General features: G+C 47.4%; 1 long non-coding RNA gene across 1 annotated transcript in view; it reads right to left on the bottom strand.

Moving 5' to 3' along the window:
- Positions 1-3,636: 3,636 nt before the first annotated feature.
- Positions 3,637-23,062, bottom strand: part of LOC118016659 — a 154,484-nt gene continuing 135,058 nt past the window's right edge. The window contains exon 3 of the long non-coding RNA XR_004680882.1: positions 3,637-3,837. This is a non-coding gene — a long non-coding RNA (uncharacterized LOC118016659). The remainder of the gene's footprint in view (positions 3,838-23,062) is intronic.

Below are 23,062 nucleotides of genomic sequence, written 5' to 3'. Positions count from 1 at the left end.
AGGTTGGTATTGACCTGCACATTTTACAGATTTTGAGCTGTGGCCCAGCAAGGTCCCTGACTCACTCAAGGTCACATGGAGCGAGGGCCATGTCTCTTGAGTCCCAGCCCGGCTGCTCCATGTCCTCCACCCACCAGCCCCCAGAACTAAATGAAACTCCCACCCTGCATTCCTTACCTGTTGTTGGAGGGGCCACTCTGACCCCTCCAGACCCTCTTCATGCTGAGTTCAGCCCACTGTCCTTAAGGTAACACAGTCCATGCCCCTTGACCATGGGGCCTCTGGGAGTTCCCACAAAAGTACCCGAATATACCTGCCCAACGGTGCGGCCATCACATCATCCTCCAACACTGCCAACGATGCCTCCCAGCTGAGGCTCTGAGGGCCACTAACCACTACACAAAGTCCCGAGAAGGAGCCAAAAGGCACAAGTGAGGGGCTAACAGACAAAATGTATAGACCCAGCCCAGAATTCCGGGCAGGCCTGGGCTCACCTCAGCACTATCCCCCCATTTGCCATCTGTCCACAGCAGCCAACATCTCAGCCCACTCATTTCTGCAGAGGCCAGCGGACCTGCAGGCTTCACCAAGCCCGAGGTTCACCCCAGGCATTTCAGCCCAAGCACCACAGGCTTCTAACCCCCCCTTCCAGGCTTGTCTGTGGTCACTGGTTAAGGGCAAGCACTCGGGAAACCTCCTATCTCTGGGATATCCAGCGCAGAGGCCCAAGCCAGGAGTGAAATGTGGAGGCAATGGTCCACGGGGCCATGGTCCAGGAAGCTGACCCTGGGCTGGCTGAGCCGGGCCAAACACCACTGGGCACAGGCACTGGCAGGACTCAGCAGACCAGGGGCTGGTTCTCAGGGGAGGGCTTGAGCCAACCTTGGAGGAATGGGACAAGGCAGGGAGATAAGAGTCCACAGATGTTTGGAAGGTACAAACACCCAGGAAGGGCAGAATTACCTTGCCCAGTAGCCAAGTGTTTTAGGACATCAGATACAACTGTGACCATAATTCACTTCCTGTCTATATATGAAAGTCTAGCCAAGGATAGAGGGCATGGCTGGACACTGGATCTACTCTGGTATCACGGAGTGGACACAGGGATGTCTGTCTGCCAACACCACCCTCAAAGGACTTCCCGGGATGAGGACAGTAAAGAAGACCCACATGGGCAGAGTCTCTCTATCGCCCTAGATGCTGGGCTTCTAGGAAGTAGAAGAACCATCCGGTGCGCCTCCCAGTAGTGGGGATTCTCACCACAAGAGAATCTGCCAGCAGAGAAGACACCACAGCAAGCCTCCCAGAATCCCTGAGCTGCTCATACGGAAGAAGTGAGGCCCAGAGAGGGTCAGGGGCCTACCCCAGCCACACAGCGCATGGCCAGGGTAGGACCCTGCCCTATTAGCAAGGCCTCTGCACTTCTTAGTTTCCCCTGGGTCCCCTCCCAAGCTGCTCAGCCCATTACGTAACAGCCGACAAGTAGCCCTTGGAGCGTCTGTGACATCAGCCCTTTGCTTCATCAACGGAACTTTTCCTGTGAAGGGTCCTCAACTCCCCTAAACACGGTCTCCCCAGGGCTGGCAGCACGGAGCAGTGTGCACACGCAGAGAAAGGAGAGGAAAATGGGTATAAAATTACATAATAACGTCTGATTCACACGCAAAGGGAAGGAAAGTTCTCTCCACCGTGGAGACCCACTGGGAAAAGTCACGGCACGATGACCAAAGGTTTGACGGGTCTCTTAAAGCTTTGTTTGGTCGAAATGTTTGCTCTTATTTTAAAAACTTCTTTGTCGCAGATAAAATTGTTCTCTAATTTGGTCATACATTTGGATTTCATTATTTTCAGAATGTATTCCAGACATCTAAAATTAAACAGATGTCATCAACCCCATTTAGGCCTAAAACACTTGTAACCAAACAGTGACTTCAACTCCAATGCAATACTGACTTGGAACACTGTGTTTTAGTCATTAAAAGTTTTAAAACTCTGCTCCATTTTTCTCATATCCTATAATGAGATCTCTTCCCACCCACCCACCCCGCCCCCTTGAAATACGCCAATTCTTCAAGGGTCAGTGGAAAGTCAAACCAGAGAGTAAAGCAAATTTAAATATGAAAAATGGAAGAGTGAAGTATGAAATCCTTTATCCACTGAAGCCCTCACCTCAGCTTCGGCGCAAATGGGGGGAGACGGGAAAGGAGAGATATAGAAATAGTGTGAGTGCAGGAAAGGGATTTGGCTTCTAAAGCCTGAATTGTTTTATCGTTCCTTCTCTGACAGGGATTAGATTAGCGAGAATCCTCCAAGCCTGCTCAAGGCGTCCTGGGGACAGTTAAGAAAAGACAATTCTTTTCTCTCCTCCGATCCTCATTTCTGAGCTCACCCCCAAATGAATTTGTTAAATAACCAAGTCAGAGTGAAGTGCCTGTTTGAGATGCCCAGATTCACAAGCAGGGGCACGTGGCTCCTGGGACAGTTCTGAGGAGTGGGGGAGGGGAATCGGGATCTGGGGTGTGGAGGTCACAGTTGGGGTCTAATGCTCTTGGCCACATAATGTCTTCATTACATCAATTTCTTTTTTTTTTTTTTAAAGATTTTATTTATTTATTTGACACAGAGAGAATGAGAGACAGAGAGCATGAAAGGGAGGAGGGTCAGAGGGAGAAGCAGACTCCCTGCCGAGCAGGGAGCCCGATGCGGGACTCAATCCCGGGACTCCAGGATCATGACCTGAGCCGAAGGCAGTTGCTTAACCAACTGAGCCACCCAGGCGCCCATTACATCAATTTCTTAAGCAAACTGGAAAGAATAAAATAGAGAAGGGGATCAGAGGTACAGACACCAGAGAGGACCACTGCCTCTCCCATGGGACCTCTGCCCCTTGGGGTCTTAATAGGGAGGCAGACCCCCAGCATCCAGGCCTCTGCCGAGACCAGCCCCCTACCCTACAGAGCTGAGTGTCTCAGCCAGGCCTGCTGCCTCGGGAGCCCAAACCAAATGCCACACTGCCCACGTAGCTCCCCACTCCTGATCTCAGCTCGGGCCCCCACGTGGCAGGCCCTTCCCAACACTGGAGGAAGGGAAGGATGAAGAGCTCAGAGCCACTTCAACTTCTGGATGCATGCAGAGAGACAGCATGTTCTCCCCGTTTCCCTTCCCACCAAGTAACTCTTTGTCCCCACTACTCTGCCTGCAGCACCTCTGAGTAGAAAAGCTCCTCCAAAGATAGGAAACCAGCTTGCTTCTAAAGGATGACACCTCATAAGGCACAGAGCCCCCAAATACTTGTTCTAGAGAGAGTGCTCAGGCCCCAAGCCCCAGGAACGGATATGGCCATGGCCATGGATCTGCTTTCATGGGGACTGGCAGGGTCCTTTTTGGGGTCTGCTGTGTTCACCCCAGGAGGGGAGGCAGGCAGACAGGCAAAGGAATACAGACACAGTGACCACTATCAGAGGACAAAGTCAAGGACCCCTAGGAGGTGCGCAGGAAAGAAAGCTGATGCCTTTGGAACCACGAGTGGCCCATTCTGGCCCAGAATCAGACCTGCTAGGGCATTCCTGACAGGAGAATCTACCCAAACAACCTCTCCAAAGCCAGCTGTCAGCTCACAGATGCACTTACCTCCCAAGTCTTGGGTAAGTCGGCTTCCCTGGGCCTTGCTTCTCTCATTTGCACCTCCCAGATGATTTGTGAGGATAATAGTCTCCACGACCGGCCAACGGCTTCAACCCCAAACCAGCCCTGGAGAGCTCAGTCCCAGCTGGCTATCCCATGGCTCTGCTGAGGAGGACTGCGTTCTTGGGAGTTCATGAGTGACATCCGCATTTGCTGTGGAAGGACAGAGACAGAGACAGCATTTAGTTCTCCTACATGCCAATCCAGAATCAACCCATCTTGTTTCACAGATGTGGAAGCTGAGGCCCAGGGAAGTCAGGTGAACCTATGCAAGAAGGTTACACATAAGGATAGACGATCAAGCGTTTAAAAATCATCATACTAGAAGATGGTATATTTCAATCCTCAAGGTTCCCTGGATTTGAATACTACCTTCGAGAGAGCCCCACATACCTGTAAGAGATGTATTGGGCAGGAGAAGATGGAGCTCAGAAGGTGAAGTCACACTCCAGCTGACACAGAGAGCCAGTGACAAAACCAGGATGAAAACCCAGGCCAACCTTCCCATGAAACCACCTGCCCATCAAGCTGGCATTTTACCCACCCATACTCACAGCCCAGAGCTGCAGAGGGCGTTACAGGTCTGACATGGGGTCTGGGGGTGGTGGGAGAAGATGCACAGAGAATTAGCTCTGACCATTTGCTTGTGGGCAACACCAAATGCCCTTTCCATCATTTCTGAGACTTGGAGGTAAAGCCAGCTGACGGAGAAGACACCATCACCACCAGGGCCCCTTGACCTTACTCCCACAAGGACTTTCTGGCCAGCTGATGCCCCTCATTTCTCTAATAGGTAGCCAACAAAGTTCTTTCAGTACATGCCATAAACAGAAGTCACAGCAGGGACAAATTAGCTAGGAATTATTTGCTTTTCCAAAGGACTGGTTTTTTTCTTTAGCACAGGGTTCCTATAAACAACAAGAGCCCTTCTACTGGCATGTGAGTATAATCCCATTCCCAAAGACAGTACGTGGATGGCACACCAGCCACACAGAAGCACAAAGCTACTGTAGGTCAAGACTTGACACCTGCCCTGCATAAAGCACCAGATGAACGGCTCGTGTCTGGTCTAAACCCCAAACCCACCCCAAAGATGACCTGGGTGGTGAAAGGACCATGGCCACAGAAAGGATGCCAAGGAAATTAGGCATGGGCTCCAAGACAACCCAAAAGGGGAGACTGGGAAAGCTCTGGTCCTTGTCAAAACTCAGATATAAACATTCATTCCACAGGCAAGGACGGAGCACCTACTGCACGCCAGACTTCTCGTTAGGCACTGTGTGAAACAGGCAACAGAACCGACAAGCTTCCCGCTCTCCTAGAGCTTACAGGGTGAGGGGATTATCAAGACAGCTGTCGATCAGAGAGCCATGCTCATGAATGCCTAACTGTAAGCTCCGCTAGGGACTCTGAAGGAAAGCAACTCTAGGAGAGTCTAGGAGAGCTTTTCACAAAGGCACAGGAGGTAGCCTGAGGGCCGGGGAGGGCTTTGCCAGACGTAACCACTAAGTTGACATCTAAGATGACAGTGAACCGGGCAGACTCATGTAGAGCAGAAAGTAGTCCAGGAAGAGGTGAGGCCATGTGTCAAGGCCCTGGGGTAGGAAAGAACGGGGTATGCTTTGAGGAAATGGGACAAGGTGGCCAAAGTGGCTGGGAAGCAGAAAGCAAGGGGCAGCATGATCATGACATAAGGGCTCAAAGGTCACACCAAGGAGTTGGTCTTTATACAAAGGACATTGGGGTGCCACTGGAAGCTTACGCAGGTGAGTGCAAGGGTCAGTCTGTGTTTCACAGAGCTGGCTCTAGGTGTTGCATGGAGAACAGACCAGGAGGGCAAGGTCAAAGGGGGGTGGACAGCTAGGATGCTGCTGCATCTACGCAGGTGAGGGCCAAAGGCAAGCGCGCCAGGTGGCAGCTGTGAAGATGGGCAGAAGTGGATGGATGGAGTCAACAGCTGTAAGACATCCAACCAAGACTCAGGACTGGATCCTCCCAGGGGGCTAGAGACAGGGTGCGCCACAGGTGCCTCCCAGGTGTCCGGCTGTGTGAATGGTTGGACAGAGACACATTCTCTGAGATGGCGGGGCCCTGGAGGAAGGGCAAGGTGGGTGTGCTGGGGTAGCAGGGTCAGAGGGAATCTTGGATCCCTCTGACATGGCCACATGGAGATTGGAGCACGCAGCTGAGTACCCAGGTCCCAAGGGAGGAGCTGAGCACACACAGCAGCCTGGCCCCTTCCAAGGGCTGGGAAAGGACAAGTCCCGGGACGTTATGCTTCTCTCCTCAGCCCCTCTCACTTCCTCCTCCTGCATCTCCTTGTACACTGATTTCACAGGGAGACTGCAACATAGAGCCGCTTGCCACGCAAGTCAGACATCTTGCATGAGCAAAATCTCAGGCTTTTTCCCCTACGGAAACAGCAAGAGAAAATAAGCTCCGAATCTGGTGAGGGGGATTAAGTGTAGATGCACAGGAGGACTTCCCGGCTCTGAGGGTTTGACGCTGGAATGCATTAGTAAGCAGGAGTCTGGGCTCTCCCTCCCCTGAGGTCTCGGAGATTGGGGTGGATTGCTGTCTTGTGGGGATGCCTGGAAGGCAGGCCTGCCAAGAAGCAGGGATTGGATCTGATCGACCCCTGAAGCTCCCTGGGTCCAGGTGACTAAGCCCCAGTCACAGGAAACCTACCTGCCCGGTAACAATTGCTCCATTCACCAAGTACTCCCCCTGTGCCGACACCGTGCTCGGGGGCTTCACCAGCATCCCTACATCTCATTCTCACAGCAACGCCCCTCAGGGAGTGGTCACTCCATGTGAAAGAGAGGCTCAGAGAGGCTAGGTAACCTGCCTGAAATCACACAGGCAGAGGGGTACTCTGGGATTTGAAACGCTGACCAACACCAAAGCCCATACTTCCTTCTCCCTCATCTTCCACCCTATCCCTGCTCTTTTTTTTTTTTTCCTGAAATACAGTTGACCATACAATATTGTATCCGTTTCAGATGAATCATAACATAGTGATTTGACATTTATACACATTACTCAGTTCTCAGCACGTAAGTGCAGTTATCATCCATCACTACTCAAAATGAATACAATACTACTGACTATATTCCCTATGCTCTACTTTACATCCCCATGATTTATTTATCTTATTACTGTAAGTCTGTACCCCTTGGTCCCCTTCACCTATTTCGCCCATTGCCCCCCACGCCCCACCCCTCTCTGGTGCCTTTAATTCTATCTGAGAACAACTGCTATAAAAGTGTTCTTGGAAATGTTAGTGACACGGACTCCAGGCAGGGTAGAGAGCATGTGTAACAGCATTTCAGTAGCAATTATAGTATAAATATGTAAGCTGTAACAAATATATTAGACAACTGTACCCACAGAAGGAAAATTTGCTGCTCTTTCCCAGAAGAAAAAAAAAATGGGAAAAAAACACTGCAAGAAACAGAGCTGTGTAGAAACAGACAAAAGATAAAGCACTGTAACTACTTCAAAGGGGACATATTTCGGTGTTTGTCAAAACCCTGCAGCCATCTGCCCCCAGCATTATGGGAGGGTTGCTAGCACTCTCATCTCATAAAAAAAGAAATTTATACTGATTCGTAAGAACTGACATATGTTCTTGGTCTATCATACGATACACATGTAATCTCCCTGTTTGTCTTTATATTTTAGGTTCCTTTCTAGAAATTCAACACTAGTAACCTAGTTTACAGAGTTGCTTACATCCACAATTTAAAGCAAAAATCAAAGGATCAACGAGGTGCCTGAAGGATTTTACATTCTGCTCTCCACGGCTGACAGTGTTACCCTGTCTGGTGAGCGACAGGAGGAGAACCCTCCAAAGGGAAGCAGGCCCGCCCTGGGGTCTGGGGCTCACCCAGAGTGGTAGCTGGTGAGTGTGAGCCCTCCCGGATGGAGCGCCAGAGTTCATGTGGCCTCCGCCTCGGCCAACACCTGTTGCCCTGCGTCCAGGGCCCTCGAGCCAGCTGGCGCTGCTGGACTTTTGCTTCCAGAGGCCCCAAGCCTCGGGGGGCAGCACGGCACCCAAACGAGAGAGCCACACGGGAACCCAGCCGCACCCTTCTAGGCATCACACCCCCTCAAGAGGCAGCTCCACACTTATTCCAGGCCTTCCCCCGACCTAGTTCCCTGTCGCACAGAGACACACACGCAGGTGCCCACCCCGAGTCTCCAAAAAAGCAACTGGCCAAAATGAGCCCAGGCCACCCCAAGTCTGCTCACAGGCCCTGTGGTGCAGGGTAGGGCAACGGAGCCGCCCGGCGCCCTCTGCAAGAGCTCAGAGCCAATGGCATGCCTTTGAAGACACTTTTTTGTGCCCTTCACCCTCCATTGTGGGAAAAGGGCACCCGGAAAAAAAAAAACTGAGAAGCATGTGGCCACGACCCCGAATAGAGGCAGAGGGGCCGGCTCAGGGGGCATCCGTGCACCGCACCCCATCCTCCCCTCTGTGGCAGCCCCGTGACTGCAGGTGTCTGCTGTAGGGCGACAGGACTCTCTCAGACAGCAGCAGGGACTGGCTATGCCAGAGCAGCTGTCTGTGCAGGGACTTCAGACCTTATGGTCAGAGAGGTCTGTGGGCTGTGAGTTTGGGGCCCCCAAAAAGAGGCTCACCCAGGCCAGGGCTGGGAGACGGGTCACCCCAGCTTCTCCGTGAACCAAGCATCTGTTCCTTCCTGGAAACAGGGCCTCTGAAACCCCCTTTGGACTCTGCAGCCTTTTCTCTGCACCCCCCACCTCCCCAAGTTGCCCAGCTATGCCAACAAAGGCATGTGTGGGGGAGGAATGGTGCTCATATTTAATAACCCTCCAATCTGGCTCCCCATGTGGCTATTGTTAGGTAGATTTAACCAGCAATTACGGAGGTACCTCCTTCCTCCTCAGCAACAATATAGGCCCTTAATCCAGCTAAGACCCAGAGAGTTTAGGGGTGAGCTCACGGAGATGAAGGTACCAGCTTCAGCAGGGCCTGCTCCGGGCCAGGGGAGCTGGAATGCGGACAAGCGCTCTCCGAAATTCACCCCTTCTTGCCAGCGAGAAAATAAAGGGGGTGGGGGGCAAAGAAGGGACTCCCTGGCTGAAGCCCCCATGATAACTTGCCTTCCTGAGAATTCACATGGAAAGTTGTCACAAATGTTTGGATTAAGAATTGAGAAAGAAAGCCGACAGGCTCCACGGAAGCCCCAAGCGTGGGCTGAGCCTGTTGAGGGGACGAGCTCCTCCTGGAGCACTGCAGCCCTGGCCCCTTATCTAAGAGGAGACAATCCTAATGCCTCAGCTCCATACTCAAGCTGCCTACCATCTGGCCAGAGGAGAAGATAAGTTTGCACAGGGGAAACATCGCCGGCAAGATAGGACTGGATTGTAGGAAGAAGCCTAACGTTCCGCCTCAAGCTCGCCATTTGCATTCCCACCCCTGAACCTTGGCTCCTACTAGTTCCCCCGCTAGGCTGGCCCTGCCTCCTCTCCATTGTCCCACTCCCTCCCTGCAAGGCCCAGCTTCAAGGTTTCCACAGCTTCCCCAGAGCTCAGTCCCCCATGACAGCGCCCATGCTGTCTATACAGGCAGGCTTGTGGGGCTCACAGCACAGTTTGTCCTTGGGGGTACCAGAAGAGGTAGAGAAATTGGAAGGCTGTGACTTCTCTCTCTGTTAGCCTGGGCTGCCTCCATCAGGCCAACCTCCACTTTAAAAAGGAAGCCCTTGGGGCTCCTGGGTGGCTCAGTTGGTCAAGTGTCTGCCTTCGGCTCTGGTCATGATCTCAGGGTCCTGGGATCCAGCCCCGTTTCAGCCTCCCCGCTCAGCGGGGAATCTACTTCTCCCTCTTCCTCTGACTCCCCCCCTCACTCATGCCACCCTGCCCCAGCTTAAGTAAATAACTAAAATCTTTTAAAAGGAAGCCCTTTCTCACTGTGCCAAGGTCAGAGAAGGGACTGAGCTCCCGGGACCCGGAAGCTGTCTGGCCTGGGCTGGGAGCCCCCTTGCTGTACTTACTGCAGGACATGGGGTGGAGGCTACACGAATGAGTCTGTAGCCGCTCCGGGCCCTACAGGGCAACTAGGGTCTGATGGGTCAGCACCTGCCCAGCTCCCCAGCCTTTCGAGCCTGCATTTTCTCACCCGAGTTTTCTGGGTAGTATTTGGTTCTGCTTTATCACAAAACAATAATGAAAAACACTTGGTGTCAAATGTCATCTTGGATAAAGGTCTGATTGTGTCCTAAAGAGGTTCAGGGACCCGAGGCAGCATTGACTGAGTCCCTCACCCCTTGACAGGCAGGCACCATGTCGGGGCTCATACACCCCTTCGGCCAGAATCTAAGAACAATGGCTTTGCAGAGCACGGACCTGGATCTGAATTGCAGCTTCACCACGCAGGAACTGTGACCCTGGGCAAGTCACATCATCCTCCCATCCCTGATTTCCTTATCAGCAGAGTGACAATTATAATCATACCAAGTTTAGAGGGTTGTCACGACAACTGAATTACATGAGCTCCATGCAGTCATTCTCAAATTGTGGACCTGGGACCCGCAGCATCAAGCAGCACCTGGGAACATGTTAGAAATGCACATTCTCAGGCCCCATGCTAGACCCACTGAATGGGCTCCTCCGGAGGTGGGGCTCAGCAATCTGTGTTTGGGCACGCCCTCCAAGGGGTTGTGATGTACACTCGAGAATCACCCACCAACACAGGGAAGCTGCTGAAGAACCTGGCGAGCAAGCAGTAGTCACTATTTCAGGAATGACTGTCCGGCTCTCTGCCTCCTCCCCTAATGGACACAGAGCTCAGGGAAGTTAAGCCATTTCTCCAAAGTCGAACAGCTAGAAGCCAGGCACCATGGCTCCGGAGGCCCCAGTCTTCCCACTGCACCCTCAGTCTCCCACTGAAAGCCCACACCCTGCAGCGAAGGCAGGACTGATGGATGTTCTCCACGGGGCTAACCAGAGGCTAGCATGCTCAGAGCTATAAACGCTTCCCACAAACCTGCAAGGAAAGCAAAGAGACTAAGGAAAGAAATGATCCCTCCAAAAACAGGAGGATGCAGAGCCTCTCGGGCCAGAGAGGACTCCCTTCCTCGGGAATAAAGGACACGGGATACGCAAACCAAGGGCTCTCCAGGACGTGGCTGCAGGCCGCTCTCGGCAAGAGTCAGCCACGTTCACGGCACCACGGGTCGATATGTGAGCTATGCACACCAAGGCATCCCTTTAGGAACTTTTCAAACAGGAAATCAAAAATATAATTATCAGCTCGTCAGGAAAACTTGATGACATTCTCTCCAGGGCTCCCTTTCTCTAGCTACACAGAGAGAGGCTAAGTGACAGGCGCCCGGGGCGCTACAGCTTTAAGAAGGGCTGCTTTGTCTCCCGCACCTGCAGCCTGGACTGAGGCCTTTGTACTGTTGGTGCCTTAACGCAGGCGTCCCCCTCCTCCCAAGGACGGGGCCCCCACGCGTCCACTGCGCGGAGTCTGGCTGTACCACGCGCCTACACCCGCCACGTCTGCAGCAAGAACCCAAATGAGCCCACGGCTCAGGCTGACGGGCAGAAGGGGGTTTGGTGGAGAGGAGTCCTGCTTTCTGGGAAAGCGCTCCACAGAGAATTCACGGAAGCCATGGCCACTCCTGGCTTCCAGGAAGTAGGTCCTAACTAAGTTCACTCTGCCTCAGCACTCAGCACAATGCCTGGCAAGCACGGGCTCCCAATAAATGCTTATAAGGAATGAACCGATGTTCACAAAGCCACATTCTTGGTACACCACACCCGCAACTCCCATTAAACCTCCTTGCCTCACCCGAACCCGCAAAGCTCCTCTCCCCACCAGCCTGCCACAGGGCCTGCCACCCCGCGTGAGTGTTCTCAGCTTGCCTTCTTCACTCACTACGCTGCCAGCCACACTGATGGTTTTCATGCAACAAGGGAACCAAGCTCTGCCCCACCTCAGGGCCTTTGCATATGCTAGTCTCTCCCTGTCTTGTGTTTTGTCTGACTGTGCTTCCCCACTTCCAGTGAACTGTCAGTTCCAGTGAATCAGGACCATGTCTGTCTTGCTTACTCCTGTATTCCCCAGGACCGAGCACACTGTAAATACAAATTAAATCTTTTTAGAATGGGTGGGTGAATGAGTGAATGAGTTCACAGAGAAAAAGACAGAAAAGCAGTAGTAATCATAATCCAAAATGAATAAGAAGAGTGACAGCATTCCATGGTCGTGGGAGGGGTCGGGTACAGGCAGGACAGGTCCCTGTCTCCCTCGGGGAGCCTGGCTGAGGGCTGACAAGACTGCCAGGGAGGCTTCGCACCTGCAGCAGGCAGAAAGGGCACTGGAGGGTCTACCAGACTGTCGGTGACATTCTGCCTTGCTTGTCACCAGCTACTCCCAAATAGGGGCATCTCTAACAGCCAGTGGGCCACAATCATTATGTGCAGCCTGGGGGCTAAGCCCTAAAGAAGGAGACCTTCCCCTTGCCAGCCCAACCTGTACCTTCTCCAAGGCTGCTGTGAGTAAAGGCCTGTGGCAGGGGACGGGGAAGGGCATCCAGAAGAGGGAAGGGGCCACTGGTACTACTCTGGCTTTATCAAACAGGCCCCTATCCGGAGCCTGGTCTCCTGTGCTCCCTGCTGAAAAACACACAGCTTCCTGGGTGAGTTGCGCTCCCTGGGCAAGGGGCACCCAAAGGGGACATCAGACCCTCCACCCCACCCCTGAGGATCGATCCTAGCCAGCGCTTCCAGTTTGTGAGTTTCTCGAGGCAGATGTGTGCCAGACTGGGCTGGACTATCATTGGAACATTTGCCTTTCATGGGAGTCTGAACTTCTCCTTCCCAGACTTATATTTGAAACAAGCCGTGATGGATGTTCATGCTCATAGGAAGACTAACAGCTGGTCATCATTTATTTACGCAAAGAACCTCATGCAAGGAGAGTCTTCTACATACAACACTGCCAACTAAAAACCATTCTGCTACCACGCATAGGCCAGCTGCAGGCTTCCCACTAGACTAGAACCCTCACCTCCAGAGCTTCTCACGCCCATGAATGCCATACACAGGAGGGGATGAGGATGGGGAGAGGCTCTCCCTGTCCCTCTCCCTGTCCTCACTCCCTCTGAGGCCTTAAGCCAGGGTATTTATACAGCAGCTCTGACTGCTTGCAGCCAGCGAGGTCCATTAGTAGGATGTAAATAGCTCTCTGCTCTTCAAAGGCTGGTTGAGCCATTCTGTGAGGTCTGAGTCAGCCCCGCCAGGGTCTCGCATTTCAAGCCTTATTAATCTTCCTGATAACTTCCATAAAGGGCCAACACGCCTTTTTGGTATGCTGGGACTGCCAACCATGCCCCAGGGGGGATTTTCACAAGAAATTGGATTTGCTGAGCTCCTACTGTATGCACAACTCTATCCCAGTCACTCTGGGGAGAGAAAAAGAAGAAAACATGTTCACTGGTTTCAAGGAAACAAGGCATACATGGAGAGGAACTACTCTGGGTCAAAGCACAAAGAACCCTAAGAAACCAAAGTGAGAGTGCCATCAGGCACGGCTGGGTGGCCAAGCACATGGCCCTTGCTGTCAGAGAGACTGGGCTTTGGAACCCTACCTCGCCTTTTTGACCTGGGACAAAGGCTTGAACCTTCTGGGCCTCTGTTTCCCCATCTGTAAAATGGACACAGGACCAGTAACAATAGTGTTCTTGAGAGGGTGCAATGCAATAGTATATGGAAAGCACTTAGCATGGTGCCTGGCAGAAAATAAGCACTTGAGAATTATCAGCAGCGGTTTACTGTGAGAGAAGCTTTAGGGAGAAGGCAAGTTTTAAGGCCTTAGAAGAAGAGAGGGACAGAGATCCATTCCCTAGCTTGTCACCCTGCCCTTGGGGGTGGTGACATTGGCCTAAGCTGCCTCTCTGATCTGAAGTCAGAGAAGAGGAAAGGACCAGCTACTGGTCCTCAACCATGGACAGAAAAATCCATTTCCAGAGCCATTCAGTCTTCTAGGATAAAAGAGTCCAAAATCCCATAGCACATTAGGCCTGTGGAGAAACTACCCAAAAAGCACAGAGCCAGGGGAGCCCTGTGACTCAGGGAAACTGAGCGTGGGCCATAGCCATGGGTCAGGGCAAGGGGTGAGCGGTACAGGGAGACAGCCGCTTATTGGCAGCAATCCCCTTGTCCTAACTGCGGGGGTGGGGGCAGGGGGGGTGCCCGGAGGAGAGAAGCACAAGCCTTGTACTCTGACAGGAGACAGTCCCTGGCTCTGTCTCAAGCACTTTCCCACCCTTCCTGTCAGGATACACTCACAGCTACCCTGTGGGGCAGGTGGAAAGGATAGGAGTGGCATCTGCCGCTTGCCAAGGAAAAACTGAGGATCAGAGAGGCTAAGTGATTATCCAAGTTTACACAGCAAGGCAGGGGCAAACCTGGAACTCAAATCCATCTTCCAATGCCTGATCCTGTCCTTATGGCCTTCCTCACCTGACTCCCCACAGCTGCTAAACACCAGTTAAAGTATATACTGCAACCCAGAAAAAACTTTCAATCATGCATAAGACCCCCGTGGGAGCAAATGACATATCGTATATGGCAACTTCCCAGATGTTGCCAAGATGGCAAGAGAGTTCCCCGGGTGAAGACAACATTCTTAAGACGGAAGCAACTTAAGTTTTTGTCAAGATGGAACGGCAAGATAAACTGTAATATGTCCACACTATAGCCTACCACCAGGCACAAGAAAAGCATGAGGTTGATCTTGAGGTAGTGGCGTGGACAGAACACCAGGACGTGATGAGTGAAAACCACGAGCTGCTGAGTGAGGCACGATGTACGATCCCATGCATGTTTAAAAAAGCAATGAAAACAAAACCACATACTGTCTCCGGATTCATAAACACATATGCAAATGTACCAGGAAACATCTGGCAAGACCCACACTCCACCAGTCACCTTCCACATGGCCCCTGCAGGCCCCCTCCCTACCCACTCTGTGCCCCGGGAGGCCGGCCTGTATGGATGGCATCATTGACTTGCCGTGCCTCCCAGCCAATGGCGGGCACCAGCAGGAAACCCAAGGAATGGAAGAGAAGGACACTGGAGTATTAATTCTCCTAGTTCCCATCTAGGAGGTCTCCAAAAACTGGCCACATCCCTCAACCAAAGTCACAGCTTCTCTCAAGGTGCCCCACCCTCTTCTCCCAGGTATTGGTTCCTGGGGCCTAAAGGGGAGAAACGCTTTCTTCTATAGCAAGCCTCGGGGTGTTGCACTATGCTTTGTGGATTCCCCATAACCTACATATTGTCCCTCTATTAAAGCCTCCTCAAATTATACTAGTTAGAATGTGCCATCCATTTTCTCCTAAGATAAAAGCCAAACTGGTAACAGTGGGCAACTGGGGAGAGTAGGGAGAGGGGTGAGCCTCACCATCTGAGGCTTAGTGATCCACCGTGACTTTAACCTTTTCAGTAATTATGCACTGTGTGCTTAGTTCTTAGTGCAGGAAGTTCCAAGTGTATAAAATATAGAGAAAATACTCTAACGAGGTTCCAGGGTATCCATTACCCAGCTTTAACAGCTAGTTCATGACCAAGGTTGTTTCATCCATGGCCCCAGCCACTCCACACTCCCTTACTGTTTTAAAGCAAATCCAAGACATCATAACATCTGTGAAGTTTTAGAAAAACTAGATTTCTGTATTGCCTGGGTATTTAAAAAGTAATCAAAAACAAAGAACCCTCAAAGGTAGAACTTTTGAGGGTAAGGAGACTCTGTCCTTGTTTTTAGTTTGGGCTCAGGTCAAGGCTTTTCTCCTCTGCCATTTGTCCTAGTAACATGGCTCAAAGGCTGGCCAGGTGGCTGTGCTGGCCCCTTTGGTGGCTGGGGGCTTGACTAGCACTGGATGTCCCTGTCAACCTGTCCTACATGTGGAGGAACTCATCATTACACAGAGCTACAGCAATACCTCCCACTGAGCATCAGCTTTAAGGTTCTGCTCAGACTAGTTTTCTGGGATTTTCTTCTATTTTAACTTTTTACTGAAGTGCAACTTTGTTTGTGAGCTTCATTCTATATTATTGCGTAGAGTTGTAGACTATTCATTTTCATTGCAGCATAGTATTCCACTGCGTGGATGGATGGATGTATGTATGAATGGATGGTTGGATAGATAGACAGATAGATACACACACATACATCATACATACATACATATACTGCAATTCATTTATCCATTCTACTCTTGATGATAGAAATTTGGGTCACTTCCAGTTTGGAGCTATTAAAAATGTTGTTATGGACATTCTAGCACATTTGTAATGTTCACGTGCATGCACTTCTGTTGGGTATATACCTAGAATGGAAAGGCTGGATCATAAGAAGGCATACGTTTAACCTCGGTACCTACCAACAGTTGTCCAAAGTATATGTCATTTCTGGTATTCAACATCCTTGCTAATACCTGGCTATCTTCTTGGTTTGCTTTTTTTGTTCTACTTTTGTCATTCTGGTAGATGTAGTCTATCTCATTGTGGTTTAATTTGCATTTCCCTGATGACTAATGAAGCTGAACGCTATTTCTTATGTTTCTTGGCCATCGGATATCCTCTTTTATGAAACATCTTTCCTAGTCTTTTGTACATTTTTTTCAGTGGGTTGTCTTCTTTTTCCTATCAATTTGCAGAAGTTATTTATATATTCTGGATGCAAGTCATTTGTCAGACATAGGTTTTGAAATGTCTTCTTCCATTCTGCAGAATGCCTGTTCACCTTCTTAATGGTGTCTTCTCAAGTTTGTAAGTTTAAATGGTCTAATTTATCAACTTATTTTCTTGTATGGCTAACAATTTTTATGGCTTATTCAAAAAATATTTGCCAACACGGCTCTCACTTTTTATGAAGATTCCTCTAGGAAAAAAAAATACTATTGGAAATTGAGTAAGAAAAACCCTAGGAAACCACTAACAGAAACCCCGAATCAGCAGCTCCAAGAAGCAATCGATATGTGGTTGCCTCATTAGAAAGACAACCTCCTGGGTGCCTGGGTGGCTCAGTTGGTTAAGCAACTGCCTTCGGCTCAGATCATGATCCTGGAGTCCCAGGATCGAGTCCCGCATCGGGATCCCTGCTCAACAAGGAGCCTGCTTCTCCCTCTGACCCTCCCCCCTCTCAGGCACTCTCTCTCATTCTCGCTCTCAACTAAATAAATAAATCTTTAAAAAAAAAAAAAAGAAAGAAAGAGAACCTCCTGATTTTTGTGATTCCCTTGTTAGCAGCCACTTGGAAGAACCCACCGGTAAAGGTGGAGGGAGAAAGGTCAGACTGAACTCACCCCCATCAAGAAAAAAATGTAAGAGTTCAGAGTATTTCTTTATATGCTTAAAAAAATTACTAAAAATATAACGCTATGCCAATGACCAGCCAAAAAGATGAAAGCAGGGGTCTTGAACCATAGGAATAATAGGGAAAGGCCAACACTAAAATTGAAATAGCTTCAGGATAGGTGTGTGTTTTTGTTTTTCTCTTTTGTTTATTTTGCGTGTGTGTGAGAGAGGTTTTTTTTCTTTTCAAATTTTTATTTAAATTCTAGTTAGTTAAAAGGGGTAAGTGTTTTTAAGAAGAGCAATTCTCGTTCTATAGAGACCTCCTCTCTCTCAGGACAGGTCTGCATCCTATCCTTTATGAAAAGATCTCTAAAAATTTCCACCATGGGGCTTTTCTCCCACTGAAAATAATAAATATAAACACGACTAATGCACTTAGTGATCTTACCACCAAATATGTTAATCCAAGTAATTTCAAAAGCATTTGTTGAAACGACAAAAGTTCCTTTGAAGATCACCATTTTCACTGGTTAGTCAGCAATAAGAGTGTAAGGTAATGGTGACCTCCTGAATTCAAACAATTTCTCATATCTAAAACCAAAAAGGGAAAGAAAAAAAAAAGCTACCATCAAGAAGGGAAAAAAAAACAAGCCCTACACACAAAACATCTACGTGTGATCCACACTTTCAGCATTACTAGTTGGATAATACTATGAACTTCAAATAACATGTAAGCAGAGAGAGGAGCACTAAGTTCCAACAGAGCACCTACCATTGCTGCAAGTCTGTGGATACACACAACAGAAAAAGGGAGTCTTATTTTAAAAAAAGGACAGGGGAGTAGAGAACATAGTTAAAACACAGATTCATCCCAGAAAGGAAAAGTCCAACCTAAACACAAAACAGTTCTCAATTATATCCCAACAAAGCTAAAAACAAAAGCCACCACATGCAAAATAATGAACTTAGGTCTGAGACTTAATAGTTCATAATACTGGCTACAGGGAAGATACCTGAAAGTGAGTAGGGTCAGAGGTGGCAATTCAGAGAAGTATGCTTCTCAGACGAGAAGGAAATAAAGAAACAAGAGGTGTTACTCCTTAGACATGCAGCAGTCAAGAAAAAGAAGGAAGAGGGAAAAACCAAGAATCCTGCAGAAAAAAAAAAAAAGAAGAAGAAAAACAAAATATACCAAGCCCTCCCTCTCCCCACTCCCAGAACTACTCATTCAGTAAACTGCAATTCACTATACCGACAGGAGAGGGCACCCTTGAAACAGAAACCCTCTCCACAATAATGCCTAGGGGTGGAGCAAGAGAACAAAATCAGACTAATTTCATACTAAGTTCCTATACGAAGAAAAGATAAAATATAAATCAAACCATTTCAGCTAATGAAAATTCTACCCCCAACAAAATCAACCATGAGGCAGAAGAAAACTATAAAGTAACATTTCAAACTGAATTAAATATAAAACAAGCATTTGAAGATTTAAAAAAACTACATTCACATATAAAATCTAAGAATAGGAGAGGACCTAGAAAATCAAGAATAAATTCAATGAGGGTTTGTCAAACTCAGGAAAAAAAATTTTGAAGAAACAGTCAAAACTATTTCAGGAATAAAGACTAAATTACAAGGCACCCAAGAGAGAGTAGGTTCAAATGAAAATCCAACAGAAGACATGGAGGAAAGATAATAAAACAAAAAGATGAAAATGAGTTTAAAAAAGGGAAAAGGATCAGAGAGAAAGTAGATGAAATGGAAGGCAAGAAGGTCCAACATATGTATAATTGGAGTCCATGAAACAGAAATAGAACAATGGAACAGAAATATTTAGAGATATAATCCAAAAAACTTTCCAGAAATAGTATTTTAAATCAACATATTGAAGAGGCCCACTGTGTGCCTTGGAAAACTGATCTGGAATGATCAGCTTTCACATGTGTCAGTAAGACTACTAGACTCTAATGACAAAGAATGAAATCCTCAGGACCTCTAGACAAAATCATCAAATTCTTATTCAGGCAAGAAATGTAGGCTGGCATAAGACTTCCTAAGAACAACATATGGAACAGGGCAGGAGTGGGGCAGTATTTTCAAGATATAAGGAGACAGAGGGCAAGCCAAGGATTGCTCATCCAGCCTTCATCCAACCAAGCTTTATCCTACCAAGAGATAACTGGAGAAGCTTCAACAAAAGGACTGATGGTGATCATTTAATATATTTAATTACAGAACCAAGAAAAAAAAAAAGTGTGGGTCAAAGTAACAGAAAAGAGTATAAACATTTCATGTTCTGACAAAGAGTCAAGAATGTAACTGTAAAAATGCTAAAAAGGGGAAAGCAAACTATGACCAGTGATTGTTGTTTAGGTTATAGGTGGGTGTCAAAGGATACCATTCAAAACGGACAGTCCAGATAGTACAAGTTTAAGAAAAGGAGGGAGTGATGACTGCCTAAAAGGTATAAATACAAAGGTAAATGCTAGATCAAAAATACAAACTTTTCTAAATCCCAAAGGAATTTTTAGACAATGATGGAAATATATTAAACTCAAGGAAAGAACTCAGTCAACATAACACACACAGGTCTATGCCAGCCCTCAGGAATCTAGCACATTCTTTAATGGGGAAACACCACCGGTATTCCCCCTCAGGAAGGAATAAGACCCTCCTTTTACACTAACCTTGTGCTGCAAGTATTAGCTAATGCAATTAGACAGGAGGACAACAGTAAGAGGCCGGAGAGTTGGAAAATAAGTAAAGCCAACTCTGCTGCAGATGACAGGACAGTATACCTAGAGAACCAGAGATGAAATGATAAAACCAACTCACAATTTCTCAAAATCTTTGATAAACCAGAACCCCTCCATACTCTTAAAACTGTTAAGGACCCCCAAAGAGCTTGTGTTTATGTGGGTTGTATCTATTGATATTTACTGGATTAGAAATTAAAGCTAAGGAAAATTTAAATGTTTATCAATTTAAGTATGAGTAACAATAATGAACATGTTAACATAAATATGGTCGTTTTTTAAAAATAAGCATAAACAAAAACTTTCAGTGACAAGAAGAACACTGTTTTACATTTTTGCCCAGCTCTTTGTTGTTGAGCTTAATGGCAAACAGCTGGATTTTCATTCTGCTTCTGTATTCAATCTGTTACAATATCACACATTATGTAGACTCTGGAAAACTCCACTGTACACTCAGGAGAGAATGAAAGTTAAAAGGGCAAATTATGTCTTAGTATTATTATGAAAATTGTTTTGACCTTGTGAATCCACTAAATGGGTCACAGGCACCCCAAAGGAACTCAGACCATGTAGTGAAAGCCATTGAACTAACTCCAACAACAAAATAACTCAGTATGGTCACAGGATGTAAAATTAACAGCAAGAATCAACAGCCTTCATAGGCACAGATAATAATCAAGTATAAGATACGACAAGAGAGAAATGCCTCATTTACAAGAGCAGTAGGGAAGATAAAATACTTACAAATAAACCTAAAAAGTAGTGTTGAAAACCGATATGAAGAAAACCGTAACACACTCTTGAAAAACATAAAAGTAGACTTGAACAAATGGAATAGATACCCCTTGTTCATGGTTAGGATGTCTCAATATCATTAACAGGTCAGCTCTCCCTAAGTTCATTTATAAACTTAATATTATTTTAATAAAAATTTTTTAAGATTTATTTATTTGAGAGAGAGAGCTAAGTGTGAGCAGGGGGGAGGGGCAGAGGAAGGGGGGAGAGAGAATCTCAAGTAGTCTCCTCGCTGAGCATAGAGCCCTACGCTGGGCTTGATTTCACGACCCTGAGATCATGACCTGAGCGGAAACCAAGAGTCAAATGCTCAACGAACTGAGCCACCCAGGCACCCCTTCTGATTAAAATCAAAATAGATATTCTCCTGCAGCTGCACAAGTTGATACTAAGGTTCCTATAGAAAAATTAATGTTTATGAATAGGTAGGCAAACAGTGAAAAAAAAAAGAACTAGCCCTGCCATATATTTGTGAATATTACAAAGCCTCAATCATCAGAACAGTGTGGTAATGGCACATAAAGAGAGAGACTAATGGAATAAACTGTAAAGTCCAGAAATAAGCCAAACTACATGTGAAAATTTAGTGTATCATAAAGGTGACATCGCAAATCACTCAAAGACGGATGTTATAATAAAGGGTATTGGCACACTAGATAGATGTTTGGAGAATATAAAAATTAGATCCATTCCTTATATCACATACAAAAGTAAATTCCAAATAGACTAGAGATCTAAGTTTGAAAAACTAAATCATACTAGTATGAAAAGAAAATATGGGTGAATTGTGTAACTTGGGTGTAGCGAAGCTTTCTAATTATGAGTCAAAATTCTGATGACATCAAATAAAAATTGTTAGTTTTGACTGCAAAATATTATTTTAAGTTTTGCATGGCAAAAAAGAAAAAAAAAATACAACCATGGGATGCCTGCGTGGCTCAGTCGGTTAAGCATCTGCCTTTGACTCAGGTCATGATCCCAGGGTCCTGGGATCGAGCCCCGCACTGGGCTCACTGCTCAGTGGGAAGCTTGCTTCTCCCTCTCCCTCTGCCTCTGCCCCCGACTCTTGCTCACTCTCCCCCTCTCTCTCAAATAAATAAAATCTTTAGAAAAAAAATACAAACAACACAAGCAAAATCAAAAGGCAAACATCAAATGGGGAGAAAATATTTACATCTATCACAGATAAAGGGCTAAAATACCTTTAAAAGATCCCAAAATCCGGGGCGCCTGGGCGACTCAGTCGGTTAAGCGACTGCCTTCGGCTCAGGTCATGATCCCAGGGTCCTGGGATCAAGCCCCGCATCAGCCTCCCTGCACAGCGGGGAGCCTGCTTCTCCCTCTCTTTCTGCCTGCTACTCTGCCTACTTGTGTTCTCTCTCTCTGTCAAATAAATAAATAAAATCTTTAAAAAAAAAAAAAAAGATCCCAAAATCCTATAGAAAAGGAAGCAAAGACATTAACAGGCAATTCACCAAAAAGACATTAAAATGCTTCTGAAACCTACAAAAAAATGTTCCACTTTACACATCATCAGAGAAATGCAAATTAAGACTTCATTGACACACTGCTTTTCACTTATCAGATTGGCAAAAATTCAAAATGTTGACGGTATACTCTATTGGCAAAGCTGAAAGGAAACAAGTAATCTCATTCACTGCTGGTGGGGATGCACATTACAGGATCCCTCTAACGAGAAATTTGGCAATACTAACAAAACTGCAGTATTTATTTACCTTGACTCAAGCAATCCTACTTCCAAGAAATTACCCTAAATATACAGCACCAACAGTAAAAATATACACACATAAAACATATTCATTGCCGCATAATACTGGAAATTATCTAAATTCTCAAACAGAGGATACTGGTTGAAAAGAAACTGTTACATACATACAATGAAGGGATATGCTGCTGTAAATAAGAATGGGAAAAATCTCTGAACAGATACGGAGTGATTTCTAGAATATGTTAGGTGGAAAAAGCAAGATGCCAAAGAATATATATAGTATGTTACCTTCTTGTGCAAGGAAGAAGGGAAAATGGGACAATACGCATGTGCTTGCTGATTTTTGCAAAGAAGAAACACAGGAAGAAAAAAAAAACCACATTAGTTCCCTCTGAGAGATGGGGCAGGAAACAGTAAAAGGGGTATAGGAAGGGATGATACTTCTACACTTTTCTATAGCTTTGACTGCTAGAAGCATCTTCATATTCCCCATAATCAAAACTAGAGCCATCAAGGGTGAGGGGAACAGAAACTACAATGGAAGTAAATGAATCAAACTGTATTTCAAATAAATCTAATTATGAGAAACCATCTGGGCGCCTGGGTGGCTCAGCTGGTTAAGTGACTGCCTTCGGCTCAGGTCATGATCCTGGAGTCCCGGGATCGAGTCCCGCATCGGGCTCCCTGCTCGGCAGGGAGTCTGCTTCTCCCGCTGACCCTCCCCCCTCTCATGCTCTCTCTATCTCATTCTCTCTCA

The sequence above is a fragment of the Mirounga leonina genome, unplaced genomic scaffold (genome assembly GCF_011800145.1).
Source record: "Mirounga leonina isolate KUSES-001 unplaced genomic scaffold, KU_Mleo_1.0 Mir_168, whole genome shotgun sequence".
Taxonomy (NCBI): Eukaryota; Metazoa; Chordata; class Mammalia; order Carnivora; family Phocidae; genus Mirounga; species Mirounga leonina.
The sequence above is the reverse complement of the archived record's forward strand: the minus strand, read 5'-3'. Positions and strand labels throughout refer to the sequence as shown.